This window comes from Artibeus jamaicensis, unplaced genomic scaffold (assembly GCF_021234435.1).
Source record: "Artibeus jamaicensis isolate MK-2021 breed Jamaican fruit bat unplaced genomic scaffold, CSHL_Jam_final scaffold_916, whole genome shotgun sequence".
In the NCBI taxonomy this organism is placed as follows: Eukaryota; Metazoa; Chordata; class Mammalia; order Chiroptera; family Phyllostomidae; genus Artibeus; species Artibeus jamaicensis.
The window spans coordinates 45514913-45540888 of NW_026522059.1; the positions used below are offsets into that span (position 1 = coordinate 45514913).

The 25976-nt window shown below is 42.2% G+C and overlaps 1 protein-coding gene across 3 annotated transcripts in view; it reads right to left on the reverse strand.

Annotated features, from left to right (window-relative positions):
• Positions 1-25976, reverse strand: part of FAM110B (family with sequence similarity 110 member B) — a 145934-nt gene that overhangs the window by 61700 nt on the left and 58258 nt on the right. Inside the window, exons 1-2 of one of the 3 annotated variants that reach the window (XM_037167640.2) lie at positions 8242-8394; positions 3150-3237 (exon numbers count right to left, since the gene is read on the reverse strand). The exons of 1 other annotated variant lie outside the window; for it this stretch is intronic. The gene's annotated coding sequence lies outside the window, so the exon portion shown is untranslated. Of the gene's footprint in view, positions 1-3149; positions 3238-8241; positions 8395-25976 lie in introns of those variants that run through there. One more of the 3 variants, XM_037167630.2, reaches the window with a different exon arrangement.

Consider the following 25976-nt stretch of genomic DNA (forward strand, 5'->3'; position numbering starts at 1 on the left):
CCAAATAACTTCATTGGCAGTTTAACAATTTAAAATGTAGTCGATGGTGGCCTCTTGAAGTTCATAATAAATTTTTGTTACACCTTCAAGTAAAAGAATTATATTTTGTGCATAAGAGTATTTTACTTTGGAGAGTTGATTATCCCTATGTCTAGTCTTCCAGAAGCCTATTTTATTTTTGTGAGTAAGCAGAATAAATCAACTAAAATCCCAGCTACTTTTTCAAGCAAATGTCTGCTCCTCTTCCTTTAAAAAAAAAAAAAAGCAGAAAGCATGGTCAAGAGCTTGGCTCTGTTTGACTGCAGGTGGGTCTCATTACTGAGGCTGGCTCTCCCTGGCTCCTGAGGACACCTTGCTCAAGGTCACTGAGAGGGCTTTGGAGGAGCCACACCTGACTGTACTGGTAGAACCTGAGCTCTGAGTCATTTACTTGGCAAAGAGCTGATCTAGGAAAAGGCAAAAGTCAGAGAGATGAGTCACAGACAGGGAACAAACTGCTCGCTTTGGAGGACCAACTTTAGGAAACACTGAAATGGGAAAACTGGAGTTTGCAGAAAACTAGCACTTATTTTTGGTCAGGACCATTCAACACACACGCACACACAAGTCTGCAGATGCGGATTTTGCTAGCAGCAATTTCTCACACTCAAAAGAATAAGAGTCCCTCGCAGAGAAGTTGTGAAAAAGGAAACTTTCCAAGAGAAACTGACTATCAATGACTTGAATTTGACTCAGATAAGAAAAACGAAAAACAAAGGGAACACTGTAACCTACTTCCTGAAATTGCAATCACATGAATAATGCATAGAGATCGGTGTTGGGATATTCCTTTCAAGACGACGACATACATACACATTACACAGGAGGTTTCATATTCTAGGTTGGAAAAACTCAAAAGTTTGACCAAAAGAATATTCCAAGGTCATTTTATGCCTTCATTTCTTTTTCAGTTTCCCTAAACATGGGGCCACTTTAAAAAGGATCCACCTTGTACTCTAAAAACCAACCTCAAGGCATGTATTGAGGAGCAGTGAAAAACGTCAATGAGAATATAACACACCTTCATGATGCCATTTATCTGCATTTTAAGAGCTCAGAAAGGAACCAAGTTTTAATGAACTTTAAATTAAAAAATGGCCCAGAACAGTTGAAAACATGTGGATAGGACAAAAACGATGCGTTTCACAATAATATTTAAAGCATTAAATGTTTCTGTCTTACTTATGGGAAAGCTGGTACAAGAACAACTTCAAGTAACTTGTACACAGATATGTATTTGAGAATTAGATGTAGGGGCCAGGATCTAGTGTCTACAACCCAGGTGTCATTGTGTTAATGAATCACATGGTTAAATCCTTTCTAATCTTCCCCACACAGGGCATAGCTAAATAACGATACTGCCAAAGCTCAAGATGGTTGCACCTGCAAAGATAACTGTCTTCTCCAGGTAGTTCCTCTGGGAGGGAGAAAGGAGGGGCCTCCGCTTCTTAAATGTCCATGCTGTCCCAGGTACTTCCCAGAGCTTATGCTATGTAACCTTTCCCAAATCCCTGCTAACTTGCTGTCATACTTATCTAGGATTTGGTAAACTAAGGCTTAGAGAAGTCCATTAGCAGGGTCGATAAGCAGTGAAGCTGAGGTCCACCTGCTGTCAGGAGACAGCGTGGTGAGCACTGACATCATCTGGCTGTGTATGAGAGTGGGGTGCTGAGAATCAAGAGGGAGACCAACAGGACCCTGGTTTGCTGGGGCATTTCCTGCTTTTGCACTTGAAAGCCCTATATGGCAGAAAAGCCCTCGTCTGTGGGCAAACCAGGATGCGTGGGCTTCTAGAACAATGTAGAGTGGAGAATACAGCCCTGTCAGAGGCACTCCCGACTAAATCTACCTGTGCTCAGGTACAATGCTACCTCCTGGGCTTTACAAGGCCTGGGGATAGGAGCCAACAGGGGCCCACGGCATTCGTATCAGAATCTCTTATATCTAGCATAAGAAAATACGGTAATGTAGTGAGAAGAGTGATGGGTTTCAGGGTGCATCACTAAGAACTCTGGTTGGCTTTTCTTTGTCTCTTTCCAAAGACTGTAGAATTTCATCTGGCACAGGTTGACTCTTGCTTGTCAGCCTCGGTTAAGAGTCTGAGGTTCCTGAAGAGCACTAATATCTACCTAACAATGTCCTGCATAATGCCATAACAACAAACTATAAAATGCATAGTGTACTATAGAAGTATGGCGCACTGCACTTGGAGGCTGGAGAGGAGGGTCCAGGGAGGGTGTCAGTCAAATCACAGCACGTGGCCCCTGGGGATAAGGCAGCGAGGTTAGGACTCTGTGTTCTTTTTACTACTCTTCAGGTCATTGCGGACATGAGTCAGCTAGACAGCCATCTCTCAATTTTCTAAACATTCCCAATCTCCTCATTTGGCCATTTGGAACTCTCAAGCCCTCTGTAAAGAGGAGGAACATCTGTACCTTGAAGTTCATCTACTCCCTCAGCTCTTTCAAGGTCTGGTCATGGGATGTTTCCAGGCTCTCCATCAGCTCTGGAGACCAGGCGCTGATGCTGGGAGCGGCGTGCACCTGGGGCAGAATACCCAGCAGTGCCTTCCTCGTGCACACACACTCCCGACAGCTGCCCCGCCCTCTCGGGCTGTCCCTCGGCTGGCACACTGGTTCCACTCTCTCCATATGGTCTCCTTTGAGAGGCCATCCTGCAAAGATCTCATCTCCCACCCTCCCAGGGCATCTGCTGCGGGCCCCACGCCATTTGCCCTTCCAGAAAGCACCATCGCGCTCCCCAACCACAGACAGTGTACCTCTAGCTGTAGTGTACAGATACTCATCTTTCAGTATTGTCTTCAAATCCATGCACTGCTCAATACCTGTTTACTGGTAAATGGGACCCAGCTTTAACAAACCGTAACTACTAGCAATATGTAGAAGACACATCATGGAAATCCTTGGGGAAGTGAGCCATCATTTGTGTTATTTGGTCCTGGCAGGGATCTCGAAGGAAGAGATTTTTTTTCCAGATAGCAAACTATCTAAAACCTCAGCCTCTTTGTCTTAATGTAATAATGACACAGGTTTTCTGAGAGAATCAATACCTTCTGCTGAGAATAGATCAAAGCAACACAATACACTTACCTGAAAAGGAATGAGTATTTTATGGATGGTAGGCAGAAGTCACAGGGAAGACTTCCTTTCTTAAAGTACTCTCTGCAGCAAGAAAAATCTAAAAATAGAGAAAGAACAGACGGCTATTGTTGTTTTATTTGACAAAACAGGCAGGCTATCAAATATATATAGCGACAGAAAATGATGATGGTTTCAAAAATTGCTCATTAAGTTTTAAAAATAAATAACAAATATGTACATAAACCAAAATGTGTTTGTTTTTACAAACTTCATTTAGAAGCCAAGTATCTTGCTCACCTAGGTTGCATTTTTAGGGAGATGCCTAACTGTAGACAACGATTATACAGAAGGAAGAATGTGAGCATCGAGTTGTGAGAAATCACATAAATAAAGGTTGGTGGGATGTCATCTCATTGCTGGACCTGAGTCTGGGTCCACCCCGGGTGTGACAGATAGGGTGTTCGAGTTTCAAGGGCCTCAGAGCCTGTCTGGTGCACTCTCAGGGGGCCTCTCGGGGACCAAGTTCTGCTCTAGGCTCTGGTGGTGAAGACCCAAATCTCGGACCTCTGATATTCGGCATTCCGGAAAGAGCAGACTAAACACTAGAGATGCTATCTCAGAATGTCCCTCTGGGATGGCAGTTGGAGACATCTGAGCAAAATCCTGAAGGCAGCGAGAAAGTGAGCTAGGATCTACTGAGGGAAGCAACTTCCAGGCAGAGGGGGCAGCCAGGCCCTGGAGGAGGTTGAGGGTGACACAGAAGTGACAGCTAAGCCCTCGGTGATGGAAATCAGATGAGAGGGAAGTTGATGTAGGATAGAACCTTGGGGGAATATCGACCTGAAAGGTGGGTAGGAAAGGAGATTGAGATGGAGCAGCCAGACAGGAGGAAAACGGAAGGGAGGCCACAGGGTGGGAGAGGTTCTGGCTCTGACCATCACCTCCGAGGAGAACTCTTCCGACTCTGAGAGGAGGGCCCGGGGAAGGATGGCTCGTGACCAAGGAAGTGTGGAAGCCCGACCAGAGCAAAACACCACAGAACCAGGACAGATCTGTGCCGGTTTTACAGGATCTGAAATGCGGTGTCTGTTTTCATGTGAACACTTTACTGGTGGCAAGATCCAATGCAACTATGTGACCCTGACAGTGGACTTTCCCCCCCAATTTGGCAAGATTTAAAATCTGTCTAAATTCAATTAAATGTATGAGAAAAGCAAAAGGCCTTAATTGTAATAAGATGAAGTGCAAGTGTTACAATCAAAGCCCAGACTTTTTTACAAGCTTGTCTTTAATAAGCATGTACACAACAAACGACTTTAAAGAATCAGTTAAAGAGAAGTCGACAGGCATCCGATAGCAAGTGATAATTCCTGGCGATGCCAACAGTGCCAAAAGTCATCACTGAATTCCTTCAGAGTACAATAGAAATGACTGTGTTTGGCAATTTCTTTAAGATGCATTTTTAAATTTCTACATGGCTGCAGTGGGGGGAGTGGGGGTGGGAAATAGAACTGTATTGAACAACAATAAAAAAGTTAAAAAATAAAATAAAATGGAAAAAATAAATTTCTACATACAAGTTTTTCAATCCCATGTGATATCAATCTATCACAATAAATAAAAATATTTCCATACAATAATTGAATATGTATTCTAAGAAGAGAGAGCAGAAGTAAGAAAAAAAAAGATGGTTTATACAGTTGACCATGGGTTGCAGTTTTGAACTTTGCAGGTCCAGTTACATATTTAAACTTTTTTTTCAATGAATACCTATTCTGTTTGCCCTCCTCTCTTGGGAGTCCACGGAGGCAAAGGGCTGACCGTATCCGTTGATCTAGGCCACTTTGTATGGGGACTGGAGCATCCGAGGGTTGGTAAGTCCGGGGGAATTCCAGAGCCAATCCCCCAAGGTACTCAGGGTAGTTAAGTTTTGGAGGAGTCAAAAGTTATGTGTGAATCTTCTACTGTGCAGGGTTTGGGGCTTGTAACCCCCATCTTGAACATTTAATACAGATCGCGAATCAGACAACAGGGTGAAGCTCAAAGTCAACATACAGTATGAAACAGATCTGTGGCCCGCACCGACTCCCACTTAACAGGAACACAGTGGGTATGGTACAAGGTAGGTGGGAAACTGTTCTTTCTGGACCAGTCACTGCTATCTCTCTTCTCCTGAAGCCTTCTCGCTCCCCCCAGCTGTTGAGAGAACTGGTCACCTCTCCTTGGTGCCCTGTTCTGTTCCTTACACTCCCCATTATTACATTTTTGCTGTGCCTCTTCACTAGGCTGCTTCTTACAGGGTGGCTGTGTCTCCCATCTTTCTCTCACTAAAGGCTTAGCACAGAACCTAGCACATAGTAGGTGGCCCTAATTGTAGAATTAGATAATAAAAGAAAAAAATAAATACACTTAGATAACAGGCCTGATGTCTCTTCAAATATTTTTCCAATCCAGAATATTTTGGGAGTGTCAATCCAGAAATATTTATTGATTGCTAATGACAGACCCCCCCCCTCAGTTCTTTTGATATCACGGCTGCCTATACTCTTATAGCCAATAGCAGGTATTGCCTATTGCTCCCTCCTTTTTACAATATTTCAGGCCTTGTTCAGCCCAGTGGCTTTCTGGCACAGCACACACCATATTCTACACGAAGTAACTTTTCATTTTTAAACTTAGGACCATTTTTCCTGCTGTGATTTTAAGCCCCTAAGAGAAAAAGTTTGACAGTATCACTTATACCAGATACTGTTTTAATTTTAAAACACTGTATTTCTTATACTCCAGCCATGTTAACAGACCTATTTGATGGATCGGAAATGTCATTCTCTCACCAGTAAAGAGCTATGGAGTTACAATGAGGGAGAAAACAAAACTGTAAAGTGCTAAAAACATGCACGTTTGTTTTCTTACCTCAGAAATATTAACTTTACCTCAGACTCATTTTAATGTAGTTTTAAAAAGTTAAGATGTGATTCAGCTATAGTTAACAGCACAGATTTTACTACAAAAATAGAAAAACCTTTTATTTGGTGCTATTAGAAAAGTGCCCCGTTAGTGTAGGTCGGAAGGCCCCTAGTGCACAGCGCATTACACAGTACCCACTAATGTTACATTTTGAGAAAATTCCTCCCAGACACCAAAAGTTTTAAGACACAACCCTTGAGAGTCGACATCTCTCAGAATACTCCCCAGCTCCTGGTGACACATGGCTTAATAGGGCAATGCTCCCAGAAAGAAAGTTGACAAAGTTTGCCTTTGACAATAATTTATTTTAAGGTAGCCCACTTCTCAGAAATTCTCTAAGATCAAGGTAATGTAGTTAGTGTTTCAGGAGATGAAGAGAAGCAGAGGGAGGGACAATTACGGAATGGCGTCAACTTATTCTTCGCCAGACAAGTGTCTGAGCCTAACGGTGGATGCAGAGATGGGCTACGGTGCAGGTCCGCAGCAGGCAGGGGGTGAACCGGGAGTGCGGGTCTGTATGTGGGAAGAAGAGCAACATCACTACAGTTGACACTGTGCTTTCCGCCTCTGCTCTGCGACCTCCTGATCTGTTACAAGCGATCCCAAAGAAGGAGTAAGTGTTCAGCCAAGTGCCCTTCTCATGGTCATTTCAGCACACAGGGTGTCTTACACTGAACACTTACACTGAACGCTGCAGACTGCTTGAAGCCATAGAGACCCTGAATTACAATGAATGACTATCCAACTTTCTCATTGTACACAACGCTGTATTATAATACATGACAAACTTTCATAATATTCCTTCTTGTTTCCCCCTTAAAACTGGTATTTGAGTGAAATGTTACATCGGGTGATTTATTACACTTCAGGACAGACCGGGGAGGAGGTCTGGGAGCAGGGCAGTGAAGCATAGTTAGGCATCTGAAGTTTTCCTCTACCAAAGAATACACTGAACCCCTTCAACCAGTGTGTGGTTTTAAATCAAAGCAGTAATGTTAACAAAGTACTTAAACGGCCACGTTTGACTTTTCAGGAGCAGAGCAATAATTCCTGACAGCTTTCAGACATCAGCAGGGCTCTCCACTGAGAGCAGACGCATGGTGGCAGCCAGCCAGCCGTGTCGCTGGTGACTCAGTGCCCAAGTTTCTGTGGTCTCCACAGTCTGATACGGCAAGCACATCAGTTCTCAACTTTGAGGACTGAATGGCAGCAGGGGCGCTTCTGAAAGAAAATGGAACTCCCTGGAAAAAGCACACTGAGAAGCAAATTCTCACATTGCATTTGCTGGGGTTTCTTTAAGCTCAGCCTTGGCCATTTAAATGTTTTTCCCTCAGCAGGTATCATATTTATTATAGCATTTAAAATTATTTATCATTTGATTAGGAAAATAATCCAGGCAACCATTAACAGAAATCTTAAAATGTTGTCAAACATTAGTCTATGTGGTAAGAACCCCACCTTCCTGTGATTAATTTCAACTCCAAAAGCAACATCCCTGTGAAACAAAGCCTGGACTCAAAAATTCTCTCCTTGGCACAGCTGAATACACACCTAGAAATATTTTTGGCAGCATGGACTATGCTATCGCTCTCTTTGTTAAAAAGGCTTAAGGGAAAACTGCAAAAGGGGAAACAAAGAAAACCATCCAACATGAAGGCTGCACTCATCTTTGAAGAAAGAATAGCACATCGCTTCTCCCGGGACCCTGCACTGACGGCAGGAGGGTTGCTGGCCCGTCCTAATTAAAGTGTGTTTCGCTGAACTCTCCTCCATGGCTCATTGTTCAGGAGAGCCTGGACTCAATGCACACAAAGTCGACCGGATACCGAAACGCACCTCCAAAGGCACCGAAATTGATGCAACATCAGGCTTTCCAAAACAGAAGAGAACCAATAAGAATCACTCCCCAGCACATGCACTCTTGAAGCCAGGTAAAGACAATATTCCTTCATGAATAGAGTAGCTGTTTACCAGCCAAGCCTTCTCCAGGAGAACATTATTTTGGTATGGAACGCTGGACCACACATGCTAGTAACAAAAAAGCAAGATCAAATTCAATAGATGACATGATGAACACGCTTCATTTCATGCATGGCCGTGTTTTTCCTGTGAGATAAAGACTCAGAGTAATTACCATGAACTGAAACTTCCTCACTGATTCCCTCTGGCAGCTGGCAGTCGGTGACTGCCGATGCTCTACAACAAAGAAGAACGCCTTCTCTTCGGTGCCTTCTTCCTTCTCTAACGTTGCCAGCTAAGCACCTCCACTGTTGCCAGAACACAGTAGAGTATGTCTGTATCTATGTCTCCAATGCATAAAGAGTGCGGTGGAAACCTATCAAACTGGCGAGCAGCAATGCTAGCAACCAATGAGGGGAGGCTCTGGCAGAATCCAGCACATGCTCTCTGAGGCGCAGGCTGTCGCCAGCATTTAGCAGGCTGCTAATCTAATTATAGCTAGTTTGCTAGCACAGAGCTATTGGAGCAAAGCACATGAGCAAATTAAATTTTAATAAATTAAACCCCACAGACAAAATCATCTTGATTTCCTGTCATTTTGAGGATTAATGTGTCACCTTATAAACTGTAAGTGATTTTTAAAGTGCATTCTTGTTTTTCCTCCAATCTAGAGAAACAAAGAGTGGTTAAATTGAGTGTACAGTACTGCCAGCTGACTTAAAGGACAGTTTCCAGCACTAAGAGTAAATAATCAAATCAATACCGGGAAGATATTAGTGCTAGTGCTATAAAATCTGAGTCTTACTTGATTTACCCTGATCAGCCATTTGCCACTTATTGGCCCTCAACTGCTAATTAGTCTCCAATATACTTTGAAATACCATGCCAACGGCCATGTAGAGTGCGAAAGTGCTAATCAAAGCACCAAAAATCATCCTCTTGACAACGATAGATAATTATTCAGAGCTACAAGAGATGAAAAAGGAATACCAGAAATCACTGTAAAAGCAAAAATTAAAGAAATCTGCCTACTCTTGAATCCAGGTAAAATTACTATGGAGTTAACATTATTGTGGAGCTTTTGTATGATTTTCAATAAAGTATTAAATAATTTGCTTAAATTAAGCCTAAAATGATAACCAGCTATCAAATATAACATCTAAATTTGAAACTATCCTATTTTGAATCCATCTAAAATTGAGTAAAATTCATAGCTAAGAAAAACTGGAAATCCACCATCTATGCAAGCAACAGATTTTTTTAGTAACTTCTGTTAACTTTTATGATTTATGATAATCACACCAAACTTGATAATACAGTTAGTCTAATAGCATATTAGACCAAACTGAGATTTGGTCAGATTGAGAAGCTTCTATGGCTACAATTTTGGGGGAAGTGAAAAAGAAAAACTTATATTTTATCGCCTATATTAAAATTTATCTCTTAAGGAAATTGTCTGCATACTTCTTGCTTGTATACCCCTTGACCTTCTTGAGTTTTCATAAGTCTTTAATTTTTATACTCTAAACACCATATTTACATCATATATTTTCAATAACATAAAAGTTTGTCCGCTGTACAATTAACGGTAAAATTAGTTCTAGAGGCCAAACCCAGGGGAGGCAGTTTGAGGCACAGGTGAAACACATACGTTCAAACAGCTATACGACCTGGGTTTAAATTCTGGATTAGCTACGTTCTACCTGTGGGACCTGGGACCAGGGACTGGATTTCTGTGTCTCAGAGGCAACCATGGGCGACATCTGGCAGGATTACTGACAAGGAGCTGTAAACACTTAGGACAGGGCCTGGCACCGGGTGAGTTCTAAATTAAGCTGTTATTACTAACAGCGATCTTCTCACCACACCATATTGTCTACCACCGTCTCCAGTAACACACTATTCAAAAAAAGAAATGCTAACTCCTGCTCCATTGTACGGTTTTGTCAGAAACACCACAAAGAAGTAATTAATAGTGACAAGCTGGTGGCAGACTTGACTAATCGTATAGAACTGTCATGGGTACCCATTGTGATAACAAAAACTATCTCACCAACTTCTTTTTGGCTATGTAATAGTCACTCACTTCATTTAATTCTATGTGAGCCCATGTTAAAAGGACTTTTCAGGAAATTATGGGCTTATAATTGTATTTCACTAATGACTTCAAATATAAGTTAAATGATGTACATTTGAAAAGTGTTTTTCATGAAATATACAGTAAATTGGGGAAAGTGTGTAATAAGATGTTTCATTAAATTTAAAATGACAAATTTATGTGAAAAGGAGGAAAGAGCAAGGTTAGCCAGACAAATGCACTTTCTGTCTCTACAGCTTCTACTTATTGATTTTTCCTTTTTTCTAAATATGTTCTGTAAAATTACCAGTCCTGGGATGACATTAGTCAAATCTGTTAATCTACTAAATTTATTTTCCATAATTCTCAGAAACTGATATGTTCTACCAGTCAAGCTTCAATCCAGCAATAACTCGCACACTTCTCATTTTTCGTAGTCTTGTTTTGTTTGATTTTTATTTGCAAACCTTTACAAAATGCTAACATCCCCAACAATCATTACAATCTGCTCTAAGGAACCAACTACTCCCAGGGATTGATTGGTAGCCATGGAAAAGGAATACTGACCAAGGGGCATTTTTCCTCCTTCAATCTTTGGATACCATCAACTGGGGAATAAACCGGCGGAAGGAATGGTGTGGCTCATAAACTTCAAGGGAAAGCAAATAAACTCATGGTCCATAAATTCAAGAGTGAAAAGCCGTGAACAAACATAGACACAAACACAAATTTGCAAAACACAATGGAGACACACCTGCCAAAAAACCCTTCATGTGCTCCCTGGAAGCGTTGTCCATGTGAACTAACAAAGCTCAGTCGCTACTACCGATTCCAAAAGGAACTGGCTTCTGTGATTTGGCCTAAGGCACCGCTCCCTGGAGGCTGCCAGGGTACAGACTAGTAACACTTCTAGGCATTTATTTAGGAAACAGCTGACAGCTCTGCCTTCCTCTTCATTTAACAGACTGCAAGCTCAAAATAAAAGCACTTTTAAAAAGCTGTTTGATTAATTTGTCTCATGCCTGTTCGGTATAAGACAAGGCAGACTCGTTCTAAGAAAAGGAGGCCACTGCCCTTTCTTAAGTCTTATCTTCCAGCATGTTTCGAATGAATATTTGTCTGGAACTGAGTAACAGTTAATTGGTAATCTTTCTTACTGCCAGTCTATTAGGAGAGTCTATGTATTTTTTTAAGCTCTGGAATAAGCACTTTTGTCTTTGAACTTCAATCAACTCTTCTTTGAATCTGAAAAAGCATTCATTTTTCTCCGGAAATCGTTTTAGGCACCTACTATGTACAAGGACTGGGCTGGACTTTGGGAATACTCAAGGCAGTGAGACAGTAGTCTGATTCCCAGTGGGGCCTCCATTCAAATTAGGGAGATAAACAGTAAGTGACTCATTAACAACTGAGTGATTAGGATGAGTAACTGCTGGGAAGTGCAGGCTGCTGTGAAAGCAAGTGGGGGTGGAGAGTCAGGTCTGTGGCTGAAGGAGGCTCTGGCTGGAGTGTGGGTGAGGGCCAAGCCTGCTGCCAAGGTCCCGGAGAGCCCAGGGAGCCAGAAGCCACAGCATGCTGTGCAGACCGCCTCAGACAGCTCACAGGGGGAAAAGGGTTAGGTCAAGGCCCTCTGGAAATCTGACTGCCCGTTTATTCCTCCCAGTTCCTTCTAGTAATAGGTTCCATTATCTTCCAAGTCAAAACCCTCACTTACCCTTCATTGCACAAAGAATAAAAACCATGTACGTTTCACATTTGCTACCCCGGGGCGAGCAGGAGCAGGCAGGCGCCACAGAAATGGTTTACGTCAACGTCACTGAAGGGGCTTCTTCAAGTCCTGTTTTTGTTTTCTAACTTTGGGGCAGGAAGAGAGGAAAGCTTGTGTATGGAGACTCTCCATAGGGAACTCTGTTACAGCTTTCCTCCCTTAGAAAAGAAATCGGGTTCACACATCAAAAAATGATTCGGGGCTCCCACATAACCCTGGACTTGTCAGAAAATTCTGACCAGAAGTGTCTCAGTTTCAGCTGTTTGTAAAACTCCATCTCACTGGAAGAAGCCGCAGGCAGGTGCTTCTGCCCTGAGGAATGGGGGCATGGGCGCGGGGCGGCCGGATCACAAGCCGGGCCACCAAGGCTGACACCTGCACTCTTTGGCTATGGGACACTCGGCCCAACTCCACGACCCAGCTCTGCCAGGAGAGGGAAGGGGCTGGCAGTTCTGGATGGTCCACGAAGAGAGAGGTGGGCCAGTGAGTGATAAAACAGGCAGCTCCCACTGTGGTATTTCAGGCCCCAGCACAAACTCACTGCACGTGGAAATGGGCAGAGTTATTCACAAGCAGCTTCCCCAGAGCCCATGCGAGGGGCTCAAGCCCAAGGCCCACCCCCACTCCAAGGAAAGGAATGAAAGCCTAAGCCGTCCAAGTCTCCAGCTGCCAGGAGTAGGACAACTGCTGGGCAAGCATATGGGTAACTGGGTGCCCCCTTCCTTCTCTTTTTGGAACACCCACACATCAGCTTTTTTGTTGTTTTTTTTTTAAGGAATGTGGCATATGGTGCTCAATGCAGTTGTAACGTGGTTGGCCTGGGAAACGCTGTAACAGGCTGCTGGAAATTACTCCAGCGGCTCCAAAGGCCATACATAAGCAGCCTTCGGCTCCCTCTTTCAGATTCTTAGCACCCCGCCCTGTTTACCGTGAAGGGACCCCCTGCCTGAATAGGGCCTCAGGGGTTCCTCTGCACAGCTGTGTGAGGGGCCCCCCGGGAAGCCTCCTGCCGAGTGTTTGGACGTGGTGTGCCAGGCTGCACAAGCACCCCACAGGACTCCTCTCAGCGGGGCCCAGTTTACAATCCAGTTGGGCATCTTGTAGTGTCTCCTCAAAGCCTTGCCAACACCACTGCCTTTTTTCCGCTTTTCTTTCTTTCCAGTGATTCATATTTTATAGTTCTGGTAAAGAAATATGGAAGGGTAGGAAACAATGAGACAGTGAGGGAGTTTTGAGTCTGAGGGGAAGCCACCTTGGGAGACTCTTGGTCATGGAGGTTTGCTTCAAATGGCTGGCCACTGCTACCGAATTAAGGTACAGGAGCCTTGGCCACCTTGGCCATTGGACGGCCTCAAACACCTGCGTTTATCTGTGGACTGAAGATCCAGTGCAGCTCACAGGTGCTCATGGAGGGACCCCCAGGACCCCACACACCCAGGCATGGCTGGACAGCTTGTGAATGGTAGCTAAGCACAGCTCTGGGACAGATCATCTCACAGAGGCGCCCTTTCTCCATCTCCTTGGCCACTTTCCTGCTGTAACCCTCAATAATAAGCTCATGAGGCCTGATGTGAGCTTAGCCTCTCTCACCATTTGTCATTGAAGCCTGCCCAATGGACGGACCACTGAGATCAGTACTTCGGACTTTGAAACGTAGGCCGGGACTACATGGGGATGAGCCCAGGCCTCCGTGTTTAACCAAGAAAATAACTGGTTTTGTCAGACCGTAAAGCAAGAAGTCACAGGGTGCGAGAAGACAAAAGGAAAATTTTCTAGGTATAGCAATAATCTTCAAAAAGATATATCCAGACAGAATTGACATCTGCTATGTTTCGTACCTTTCATACACCCTAACATGCAGGACCCAGGCCCCGGAGGGTGAAAGGACTCCATGCCTACAAACACAGCAGAACACGTAAGTCTGCCCAGCCCCAAACCTCCTCATATCCCCAAACCACCCAGCCAGCCCCTGTCTTCCTGCTCAGAAACATGACCCCTACTTACCCGAGCCAGTTTTTTGTGAGTACATAAGACTCCTGCACTGGGGGTGAGCTCTCCAACCTGCTAAGGCATGGTAACCAGCATGTCCAACGGGGAGTGGCCCAAAGCAAGAAGAACCCGTGGAGGTACTTCTGTGCAGGCGGATGGGATTAAGAAAAGAGCTGGAATATGGTAGTCTGACAAAAAGGCATTTTCCCACAAAGCTAAGAAAACTAAATGGTTAGGGTAACATAAGAAAGTCTTGAAATTGTGACGCAGAAAGCACACATATACCTAATGAGTCCTAATAAGGAAGACCTTCAGTATGACGGTTACGTTCTGCATTTTGGGGTTCTAGCTGAGAATCACATTATTTTTAGGAAAGCATCTTTTTGACTCTCCTGCCTTCTAGAGCAGCACATTTTTACCCACATGACTGTCTCTTAATTACAGTGTCAAATAATCAATAACAGAGAATTTTTACAAATCTCTCACTGTGTACAAATTTAAGCACTGCACAATGGAATGACTTATAATCTGTAGGAGACCATTCTGCGTGGCGTGGGCCCAGCTCCCACTGGGAGATGCACAGGACCACGGACAGGTTCTCCCATGGAAAATCAGGCCTGCAACGTGCGTAGGCCGCTTTGAGTCTCACTTTTTGTTAAAAACGCCCTCACCTGGATTTGTGGCGAACATTTACTGCAAAATAACTTCCTAAAATCCATGCTAAACCTTCCAAGGACAAGTGCAACCAGTTCAACCACTTGTCCCTTTTCATTTGCAAATATCCTCCTTCTGTGATGTGATTAGCAGCATTGGCTCTTTTGTTTTCCGTAAAAGGTAATCACCTAAAGCAACCTGTGCATAATAAATGAGGACCACGATTTAATGTGCAGAGAAACCCAATAAAGGCCAGTCATGGCAAGGATCATGGTTTTTGCTGCCCTTGAGAGAGAAGCCATGCTGTCCCTTTTCCTCCACAGGACTCTGTAGTCCGTGTGAATGTCTCATTTCATCCATAATGACACGGACACTGTGGGCCAGTGTCCGAATCAAAAATCTCTAGAAATAAAAACTCCCATCTTCCTTAAGTTGAACATGGGTTTGTTCATGAGCTGCTGAGGGTAGGATGCACATGGACATTTCATACAGGTGTAAGTAGCTATTGGTATCAGAACACACATGTCTAAATGGCACATGGACAGCAGAATGCCATGCGTGAATGGGCATTGTGGCAATGAAAAATTAATATTGCTAAGAAACCATCTTTAACAACAACAATGGAGCCATTGTGGTAGTTTAAGACATAAACTTAATGGGAATGATTTTAAATAACTGAGGTTAATCCTTCACATCTGGACTTGAGAAATGGAAGCTTTTTAAGGCAAAGAAGGGTTATTTGAGAACCTAAAATACTAAGGTGATGCTGCTTTGTTAATTCAAGAAATATATACGAAGCCCCTAGGGAGCGATCCTGTGTCTGGTTATGGCCCCTGCCCTGATGAGCCTGCACGAGAGGGGGCAGGAAGCACCAGGGAGCCTGCTGGGAGGGGAGGGGCCACGGGAAGGGGAGCCGCCAAACCAGAATGATTCTGAGACTCTGTGCCAGCACAGGTGGCAGAGGTTTTCTTCAAACACGGAGTTCTGCCCTCACTGTTCTGCTGTGTTCAGCACTCTTGGCCAGAGACAAAGACATTAAGGGATGCAGAACCTGGGACACATGGCAAGATAAAAGGTAGGAAGGTGGCAGAGTCCCAACACGGGGCAGCTTTGGCCCCTCATCAGGGGAAGAAGCAGAGGAATGAAGACCACATTTTTTGTATCAGGAAGACCTGCTAACATTGTCTTTCCTACATGGACACATGACTTTTTCTCCATGAACTATATCTTAACCTCAGATTTTTCACATCCAATGGGGCAGTCTTGGCACGTACGTCCTTCAGGGGTGGTGTGTAAAGGCTCTTGGCCACAATAAAAAAAGAAGTTACATAAAACAGAAAGGATTTCATGTGCTTATTCGGCAACCATGAGTGCTTTTCTATGTGCAGGGCACTCAGAACACAAAGGTAAGTAAAACCACCTTGACCCTTGAGGCTCTAAGACAGAGGCTCCAGAGATGGACAACCCAGCAGTTGAGTATGTTCTGGAATCGGACTGTGGGGAATCCGTTCCGACACCCGCGGGCATGGTGAATGCAGGCAAGCTTCTTCATCTCAGGGGTGCCTCACTGTCCTCCAAGGACAAGAGGGCCATACCAGCGGAGCTCTGCTCCAGGGCCTCTGGGAAAATTAAATACGAACTCACAGGTGAAGCACTGAGAACGCTGCCGGATGGACGAGGACACCGGATGCTCGACAGGTTACTGAACCTCCCCGATTCTCCAGTGGGGTTCCTCCCCAGCGAGGCTCTGCATCCCTCACAATGGCATTTAAGGAGGGTAAAACAAAGCCAACGATTAAACCTGAACAGAACTTTAAAGGTGACAAGGAGATTTCACAGGCATTTTGTGTTGTGAGACTCTGCCAAGTGCTATCAAAGTAGTATTCTTATTGCCATTCTTGCTTCGGAGTTGAGGACGTAGGCTCACGGTGGTTATAGGCTTGCTCAGGGACCCCAGGCTTAAACAGTTCCTGTATCACTCCTCTTCTCAATAAAATCATGTTTGTTTGTTCTACCAAACAAAAAATTAATTATCGTATGGGCAAAATAATTAGATATTATTAAACAATCTTATCTGTAATAATGTACTAATCAAATAATAACTAGGCATAATAACAGATATAATTATCTAGTAAAACCTATGGATTAGATAGCAGAAGTACTCCTGAGCTTCTTAGCTTCCTTTCTGTTCTCAAATCATACCATGCTTCTTAAACACTGACGGGCATCTTCTAAGATGTGAATCTCTGTACTTTCAATAATAATCTCTGTACTATCATAAATAATCTCTGTACTGTCATCAATAATCTCCGTACTGTCATCAATAATCTCTGTATTATCATAAATAATCTCTGTACTGTCATCAATAATCTCCATACTGTCATCAATAATCTCTGTACTGTCATCAATAATCTCCGTACCATCATCAATGTTCTCTGTACTGTCATCAATAATCTCCATACTATCATAAATATTCTCTGTACTATCATCAATAATCTCCTTACTATCATCAATAATCTCTGTACTATCAAAAGGACCGAAGACTGGACCCTCTCTCTATTGACCACAGGATTATTGCTAACAAAGTTTAAATTATAATGATGGACTAACCCCTGAATTTCAGCTTTGTCTCCCAAAGTGGGAGCCCCACGTTTTGGCTGCAGGGTGCTGTCGTCAGAATGGTTCCGTGCAGCATCAGCACCAGTTCTCGGGTGCACGTTCGCACTGTCGCCTGACACTGAGGCAGATACTCCTGCATTAGTGATGCCCTTTTAAGCAAAAACTCTGTGCAAGAATTTCAAGGGAGGCATGGCATGAATGTTCACCGTTACGTTTTAATGTTATCAACTTTGAAAGATTGGACTTTTGTCTAAACAAATATGTAACCCCAAGAACATATTTTGTTATGAAATTCATCTGGGGCCTTTGGGACACTTTTAAAGTCAGTAGAGGTGAAAGGCCAACTGTGTTGAAAATGGATCATGTCAAAAGTTCTAAGGTTATTTCTGTTTGGGAGAAATTATGTTGCTAGAACAATATACTTCTCATCTTCTACCCCATTATATTTTATCCCAATGTAGCTACTTTCCAGCTGGCAACCTTGGGTATGCTGTTAATTTCTCTATGTTTGAATTTTTTCATCTGTAACATGAGGATGAAGACAGGAGTTACTACATAAAGAAAACATTTAGGGAGCTACCAGCACTTTGCAGACATTATCTAAGTTCTTCCTGCTTGGCTGGTGAAAAAGTTAAAACATCCAGGCTGAATTATATTAATGTTATTAGAAAAACTGTCTGTCCCCTTTTCTGATTGTTTTCTGACCCAGAAAAAGAAATCTGCGATATAAACACACAGCTGTCCTGTCCTGACTGCAGCCCAGATGGGACATGTTGTTACCACATTAAGAGTTTGTTAAGAGCATCTAGAAATCCTGGGACTTACATAAGCACAACTTTTTTCCTGGGGCAAAAAGTTCTTGAAAATTGTACAGATGTGTACACCTTTACCCACGGCCATTCACTTTGGGAAAACTTCCTCAGGAAATAGTTGGTAAAACGTACAAAATTAATTAGAAATAATAGAGGATATAGGCAAAAAAAATAGAAGTATTTTCCTACAGCATACTTTCTAGAGCAAAAAACAAACTGAAAGTCTCTTTTCAACAATAGCCAACCGATGACATACAGTGATGCCTATGAATAAAAATTAATGAAACATTATGCATCTCTTTAAAAGTGATATTATGTGTTATAAATGTACATTTATTAAATGGAAATATAGCTGAATATTAAGTGAAAGTCATACATCAATGTATATCATGATTCCTTCCTGTTAAAATTATCTCTCCGTGTTTATATACACCTGTATCTTTCTGTACAGAGAAAAAAACTGGGGGCAAGAGCCACAGTGTGAATAGTTCTTGTCTGCATAATTGACTTGTCTGAATTATTTAATTTTCTACTGTGTTATTACTAACATTGAGCATAAATTGTTTATTAAAACTCTGTTTTTTCCCACCCACGGAGAAAACTATGGGGGCTGAATTTTTAAGGAGTAGCCCCTCTGAAGCCACAGACCTGGCGATTCCTGCTGCCTCACGAGCCATGGTCACCAGATCTGACCTACGGCCGGTCTCTGCAGCACAGCGCAGCTTTGTGGACCAGCTAGTCAGCGGCGCCGTCAGCAAACTTGATTTTGATGTGCTAATCGTTCCCAGCCATAAATCAAACTGTTACGGTGGGAACTGAAAGTTCATGCTGGATTATCAGTCAATTTGCTGATTATTATTAAACACTAGGGCAAGCCTCTGTTGGCACTGATGCTAAGTACAGCTTACATATTCCTTCCCACAGTTATTTGGATAATTTTCTCCTTTTTATCTAAAGACATTCTTATGCATTTGGAAGATATGGCCAGGTTCAAATGTCTGGAAAGAAGCCAGGAAGTTTAAGTGATGGAGAAAATGAAAAATGATTTCTTTGGATGTGAAGTTAGAAACATTAGCATGATTCAAAATTAACTGGAACCTTGGCAAGTTTCTGAAGCTTTATGGATTCTTAGTACTATGGTGGGAGTCGAGTTTAAAATTAAGTAAAGCAAGTCTCTTTCAGTGTGTCTGCCTATGCGAACTCTGTTTTCCTTTTCACAGTTTTAAAAACTTGTCAACCACAGCTCTGAATCCTTAATAGACATTGGTTTGATGCTTTCATCAGAAAGATATTTCCATTTATATGCATACAGTTCTAAGGTAGTTTTATTATATCTAGGGATGAATTTTTTAAGTTCCACAGTAGAAATCAATATGCAATGGGACTCGTTTAACAGAAATTTGCCTTTTAGCAACTGAGCTGTACACCATCTATACAGCTGAGTGTGTAACTTTCTGTGAAGATTTTTTTCCTACTGAAAATAGTCCCCACCCCCACCCTGTTTCTTTTTTGAATGTTATTTCTCATAAATGGTAACTAGTGTTCTGTACCTGGGCTCCGTGCTTTCATTTTTGTACACAGAGATCCTTTTCCTTGTTTTCTTTTACAACCAAAAAATAGTTTTTCATTATGTAATCCCATTAAGGGCAGGGACAATGATTATGGGACCTTTTTACATTTAACAAGTGTTAGTCTCCCAGAAACATTTACCACTCACTGACTTTAACAGAAGACAACATTGTGTCCTTCAAGGAAAAGGAGGAAGCTATTCGAAGAGAAAGAATCCTTTGAAAATATGAACACCTGAATGGTTTCTAAATAAAGAAGAAAAGCTGTGTCACTGTATTTAAGGTTGATGCTTGGGTTAACAATTTATGCTTTATGGACACAATAAAGAAAAAGTTATTCCTCCAAACATTGCTGCACTGGCTTGCAGTTCCGGTGATATTTGAAAGTCATTTTTGAACACGTGGGTTCTCTCTATGTAGGGAACCTTTTCTAAGTAGTATCAGAGTACCAGGGAGAACAAGCACATGCAAAAGATAAGCTTCATTACACATGGCTCTAATCATGTGTATGCGATTAGCTTTGAAACTGGAAGTGATCTGCAGGACATGAATTCATCTTAAGGAAACTTCCTTGGGTTTCTCTTTTACTTTATTTTCAAAGTCAGATACGAGCTAATTTAAATCTCAAGTATTCGATTACATTCCTCTTGAATGGCTGCTCATATCTTTGCCGAGTCAGTGCTCCCATTCAGGAGGAAGCTATTTTAATTCCACTGCAGGCAGGTCCTCTAATGAAGAGGAGGGGGGTCTAAATTCCTCTTACATGGAACAGCACATGATGAATGCTCTTTATCATAACGTCTGAGTCAAGCCTACACGAGGGATTTGCATACTGAACTATATAGATAGCTTTTAAATTAATATTGCAGAAATGTTCTCTAATGGGCAGAAATGGCATAATGAACCTAGCAGGTTAGTATCAAAAAGCATTATCGGAGTCCAGAGGGCAGCAGGAGAAGCTGCCCACCTGGATTTCTTGATTGCATTTGCACGTTTTATAGACTAGAGAAGCTTTCACAGTTTTAACTATCTTCCCACCAAAGGTAATTTTCACATTTGTTTTTATTCTTGTTTAAGAACAAAAACAATTTGAATGTATGATATGAGTCAGCGTCGGACTTGAAAAAGATGGAACCTGGCATTCCCTTATCCTGCAGGTGGGGTGGGTGGCCTTAGTTAGTTTTATGTTGTGTAGAGTGGCACAGGCACAGCTCATTCACACAGATGAGTGGATCCTGCTTCTGTGGGTGAAGGCAGCAGAGAGTCTCACAGGCCTTGCTCTCCATGGGTAGTGACGGGTGGCCCCGCTGATGAGAATGGATACTACAGATCCCTGAGATGCTCCAGGTGAGAGAGCCAGGGCCTTGCAGCGATGGGCATGGGCCTCCTGCCTCAAAGCCTCAACCTGGGACAAGCCAGGAGAGGAAGGACCAGGAAGGAAAGTTTTTCTTAATTTGTAATTACTAATTTTCTAAATATTTCCTTACTTTCGGCAGTGGAACAGAACTTTCTGGTTTTCTTTCTTCTCTCTTTACAAAATAACTTAATTTCTGTCCTCCTGAAATGAGTGCTGTGAATAATTTGGGAGAATGTATTTTGCAGGTAAAAAAATAATCCACTGGCAACCAAGGAAAAGTGACACTAAAACACTGTTATTTTAAACAGTGATTGGCCTCAGTTGTGTAAAATTAACTGGAATTTCAGTTAACTTATCCTTTTTGATTTACTAGTTTTGGGCTGTTCTATAGTTTGTGTTCACTCCTGCCTTCATACATATTTCTTTTCAGCATTATCCCTGGACTTAAACTGCTGTGGAATGAAATATATTACCCCAAATTTTAAATATCTGAATAAACTAAGGTTGTCCAACTGCAAAACACATTCTGCTTATGAAACTCCACACCAGGATCACGTATGACTGGTGCTTCATGTTTTGCGGACATGTGAACAACGGTGAAGGACTGAGATGGAGGTTCGCCTGTGCTCCCAGTGAGAAGAAAGCATCCTTCACCCAGACAAGGATGGGTGGGATGTGCTCTTGTAAAGACCGCGGAATTCCAAGAGAGTGGCGTCAATAAGAACAAACAAATCAGTGAAGCAGAAGAGAGAGTACAGAAATACACCCACCAATACACAACTAATTTTTTGACAAAGGAAGTCAGACAATTCAATGGAGAATGAAAAGTACTTTTTAACAAATAATGATGAAACAATTGGATATCCATTTGAAAAGACAATACACCTTACCTGCTATTTCACATACCCAAAAAATCAATCTTAGGAAGCCCTAGACCTAAATGCTAAAAACACAAACTATAAAGCTTCTAAAAAAACCAGAGAATATATATATTTTGCAATCTTGTAGCAGGTGGATTTTTCCTAGAGTCACAAACCTCTCCCCCCAACAAACTGTAAAAACAATGGCATATTGATGTCTAAAAATATTTAAAACTTCTGCTTAGCAAATGACACTGTTAAGAAAAGAAAAAGGGAAAACGCTAAATGGGAGAAACCATACCCCATACATAACATCTGGAAAAAGGACATTTAGCCTGGGAAAATATAGAACTACAAATCAAAAATACAAGCAATCCATCATTGAAGAAGGGTAAAAACTTGAACAGACACTTCAGAAAAGAAGATATACAGAAGACCTATTAAAACATCAAAAAGGTACTTAATGTCATTAGTCATGAGGAAAGTACTAACTAAAACCACAAAGGAGAACCATATGAAGACACATCATAATTACAGTATCCAAGATAAAAGATAAGGAGAGAATCTTAAAAGCAGCAAGAAAAAAGGAGATAGTAACCTACAAAGGAGTGCTCATAAGACTATCAGCTGATTTCTCAAAAGAAAACTTGCAGGTAAGAAGGAACTGGAAAGAAATATTCAAAGTCATGAAAGGAAAGGACCTACATCCAAGATTACTCTATCCAGCAAAGCTACAATCGATAGGTACAAAACAGACAGGGGGAGGTTAAGAATAGCATAGGACATGGAGAAGCCAAAGAACTTATATGCGTGACCCATGGACATGAACTAAGCAGGAAGCTGGGCAGGAGGGAATCTCGGAGGAAAGGGGTTGCAGGGCTGAGGGGGATAAAGAGGAGAAAAAAAATGGGACAACGCTAATAACATAATCAATAAAATATACTTAAAAAATAAAAAAGACACTATTTCATAGCCAATCAAATCACTAAAAATAAAGATAGCACCGAATCTATGCAAGGATGTGGAACAACTAGGGTTCTTGTACACCGCTTAATGGGAAAGTCCGAAGTCAATGGAACATTTACCTACGACCCAGCAATTCCATCCAAGATGAAGGAAAACTGCCTCCACAGAAAGACTTGTTCAACAGTGTTTCTAGCAACTTTGATTGGAATGCTCACCTGGAAACAACCCAAATGTCCATTCACAAAAGAACAGACGAACAAATTGAGGTGTGAGCACATAGCGGGATACTACTCAGCAATATGGAAGGAGCTCCTGAGAGGACAAGGATGAATCTCAGAGACATGATACTACATGAAGGGACCAGTGCAAACAGTATTTACTACTACAGAGTCCACTGATGTAAAGTTAAACACGGGCAAAGCTAGTTTATGGTGATAAAAATCAGAACAATAATTTCTTCTGGGGTGGAAAAGGGGGAAATGAGTAGAAAGTGGCAAAAGAGAATTTGCTGGAGTGATGGAAATGTTCTGTATATTTCACGGTGGTTACGTAAGTGTACATATTTGATAGAACTTAATAAACTATGTTTAAGAATTTCAAATTTTACCTCAAAAAACCTTACCATATAAAAAACAATATAATAAAAACAGTCTTACTACAAAGGTTTAACAAGATTTTATTACTAATTTCATAACTTAATAAAATTATTTTTATTTTTAATTCTTTTGACTCTGTCAAGCTCTAATTATATGTAGTATCCTAAAGAAAAAAATGACTTAATTCTGCATGAATTTATAACACTTACAGTTTACTTATGTGAGCACTGGATTGTGCTTTTATACTCAGATTACTTTATTAGGACCTGAGAATATTCTTCTATTTGTGAGCCCTTGGAAAGCTTATTTTTACATAGTTAACCACTGGTAACACCCATTTAAGGAACACATTTTCTTCGGTTATTTTTGCCTCTTCAGTGTTTACCTAATCAATTTTCTTGTATTTATCTCATGTTTGTAATAAAGCAGAGTTTTGGAAGAAATGAGCATGTTTCATACAAATATACGACACCACTGCCCTTTGTTTTCTGGGTGACTTCTAGATCACTCTTAAAAACAAACACACAAGCACCATACGATTTCACTTACATGTGGAATCTAAAGAACAAAACATATGAACAGATAAAACAGCAACAGACTCATGGATACAGAGAACAATAGGATGGTGGCCAGGAGAGGGGGCAGGGGGCCTTGGTGGAAAAGGTGAAGGGATTAAGGAGCACAAATTGGTAGTTATAGAGGAGTCACGAAGATGTAACTACAACAAAGGGAATATAGTCAGTAATATTGTAATGACCGTGTGTGTGCCAGGTGGGTAATAGACATATAGGGAGATCACTTAGTAAACTATATAAACCTAACCACTCTGCTGTACACCTGAAACAAATGTAATGCTGAAAGTCGACTGTAATTAAAAGCTTTATTTTTTCAAAAGAAAATTAAAAACCAAACACAAAGCTAATAAGCATCTTGTGTTAAACAAGGTGTCGAGCTAGTCTGGGGTTTGAATATTTGTTTTATTCCTTAGAGATGAATTTAGGCTAAGTTACTTTATTTCATTATGACTCAGTTTCTTAAATAAGTAGTTGTATCAACAGCTATTTCATCTCTTCAAACAGGGAAGTAGGTGGGAGCTGACCCCCTATGGCTAAGAAGGAAGGTGTACTAACTACACATCCAGGTAATTTTAAAACATATCAGTGATTGAATACCTGTCCCACTGGGGCAAACTGTTCCCACTGAGCCCACATAAAATGAATCAAAGCAATGGGGTCTGCTGGCCACCTCTGAGGGAGTAAAGGGACGGAGAAGTAACACAAGAATGAGGTCAGTCTTTTGCTCGGTTATGGCCTGGAACAGCTAATCTTAATGGAATACTTTCCCTGTGCCTGGTGCCATACTAAAACACATTCATCATTTAATCCTCGAAGCATTCCATAAAGCAGATACTATTATCACCCCTTTACAGAGGAGGGAATGGAATGAGAGGTCATAACCTTCTCCAGGCTCCGGCCAGTGAGTGCGGGGATCAGGGCACACTGGCGGTCAGCCCCAACACATCCCTTTGAACCATGACGCCCCACTGTTGTTTGGGAGCTCTGAGCCTTCCCAGGACATTTCAAGGGTGATTGAGAAGGGAGTGGGAAGGTCAGAAATGGGGTACTCTCCATTTAAAACCACCTTTTTTGCTGAATTTGGATCCTCAAGCTTGATTTGGAGCAGTGCAAAAAATAAGGATTAAAAGGGCAGAGCCTCCAGCTTTATTGCTTAAGAAAATAAATGACAGTCTAATTTCCCAATCTACAGGAAATAGAGAAGAGCAGACTTGCTGAAACTGTGTGTTTAGCTACCTAAGTGCATGTGTGCGTGTGTGTGTGTGTGTGTGTCCAGTTCCTCTCAGGCACTCCACAATCAAGCCCAGCATTTCCTCAGCCATGCCAGCATCCTGTGCTCTGGGGCCTTCCCCCTGCTGTGGCTGTGAGGTGCCCGGGGCTCTCACGAAGGAGAGCGGCACGAACCACAGGGGCCAGCAGAGGGGAGCAGAGCCCTCCAGGCAACCCAGGCTGAGTCTGTTTTCGTGGCAGCGAACTCAGTACTCAGCCATCGTGTGCACGTGGCTATAAATCAAGCGGCAATTAGATCTTGCAGTACTTAACACAACCCCTCTGTTGCCCTCATTTACCAGCTCTGGACAGCAAAGAAAGGCAGCACACTCCCACTAAGAACACAGGCTTCTTCACTTGGAGACCCTGGCCCCCAAAGCACAAGACAGCCAAGGAGAGAACAGTCTCTTGGGGTCCGGGTGGCATGATGACAACTGGCATTTACCCCGGGAATAGGACAGAGGGAAAGCGCTGGGAGAGAGGGGATTCATCCTTGTCTCATTAGGTGACGCACTAACAAGAAAAGCCTATGGAAAGAAAAACAGCAGTGCAAATAAACTACAAATCAGTATGGAAACGTAGCCGATCAGAAAAGCATCAAAATCATCACAGCTGCACGTACACACAGGGATCTAAGCAAACTCAGCTCTCGTTTGAGGTTTAGTTAAAGCAAATTCAGCCTTCACTTTAGCCTATAAACATGTCATCTTGGATGATTTATAAGGGAGACCTCGGGAGACTTGCGAATTACGCCTTCATGAAGATTTTAGTTTTAAATGTTATCAAGCCCTATGAAAATG